Raw genomic sequence first — 1,277 nt, forward strand, 5'->3', positions numbered from 1 at the left:
ACAACAACAACAATGTGTAGTCCTAGTGCGGCACTGCAGTTTAATGTGCTGGAATGCAAGGTCGGTTTAAACCACACGGTTAGCTGTTCAATTTCACAAGCCACTCCTTGTAAACCCTATGCAGGGTAGCTATTAGAACTGACTTGACGACACTTAACAACAACAACAATGTGATGGCTGGAGTTGAAGTTGTCTTGACAGGGCCAGACCAAATGATTTCTCAGGCCAAATAAGGCCCGAGGTTTTCTACCCTTGTTCCAGAAAAATAATGTAGTAAAGGTAGCACTGGACTAGGACTTGTTCACAACCTAAAATGAAGCAAGAGCTTCCTTCTTTTTTGGGCTGAGTTTTTTAGTTGTTCTCTTTTGCTTTATTTTCCTTCTTCAGAGACAGCCATCCAATGCATTAAAATTACAGACAGTGCAGAGCAATGTGGTTAGGTGTACATTCTCTAGAATCAGATTTCATGGGCTCACATCTTGGCTTTACCATTTGCACAAAAAACAATATTTGTAGGTTTCAGTACCTTCTGTAAAATGAAGTTAGTAGTGGAATTGTTGCAAGGAATCAAGAGCATTTGTCCAACGTGTACTTAAGAGCGCATGGCTCTTTTTTGTGTTGACTTCTTTACTAATATACCAGATAACTAAAGGAGAATACAAATAGAACTTTGATTTGGATATAAAAAAAAAATTTTTTTTCAGATGAACATCAATAAATAACACAACTGACCAATTTTGCCTCATTCAAGACTTATGCCTAGAAGAGACAGTAGTTAGTACAGAAGTAGGGGATACTTAGTGGTTTATAATCAGGAAAGGTATGTGCCAGGGTTGGATCTTTTCACCATACTTACTTAGTCTGAATGCTGAACAAATAAACTGAAAATATGGATGGTGTGAAGAAGAGCATAGCATCAGGTTTGGAGGAAGATTCATTAATAACATGTGATGTGCAGGTGATACAACCTTGCTCAAGAGCAAGTTTCAGTCTCTTCTGATGTCCATGTTGGTCTTTTCTTTTGCCCTTTTTACTGTTTTTCATGCATCATATTCTTGATGCCATCCCACAACTCTTCTGGTCTTTGGCCATTAGTGTCTAACACATCAAATCTGTTCTTGAGATGCTCTCTAAAGTCAAGGATATACTCAAACTCATATTTTGGCTCTCATGGATTTGTTTTAATGTTCTTCAGCTTCAGCCTGAATTTGCATATGAGCAGTTGTTGGTCTGTTCTACAGTCTCCCCCTGGCCTTGATTTGGTTGATGATATGGAG

At 38.5% G+C, this 1,277-nt stretch overlaps 1 protein-coding gene across 1 annotated transcript in view; it reads left to right on the plus strand.

Moving 5' to 3' along the window:
* The window catches only part of TRDN (triadin), a 203,327-nt gene that overhangs the window by 155,006 nt on the left and 47,044 nt on the right, over positions 1-1,277 (plus strand). The gene's annotated exons all lie outside the window — the stretch shown is intronic.

The sequence above is a fragment of the Chrysochloris asiatica genome, unplaced genomic scaffold (genome assembly GCF_000296735.1).
Source record: "Chrysochloris asiatica unplaced genomic scaffold, ChrAsi1.0 scaffold00013, whole genome shotgun sequence".
Classification (NCBI taxonomy): Eukaryota; Metazoa; Chordata; class Mammalia; order Afrosoricida; family Chrysochloridae; genus Chrysochloris; species Chrysochloris asiatica.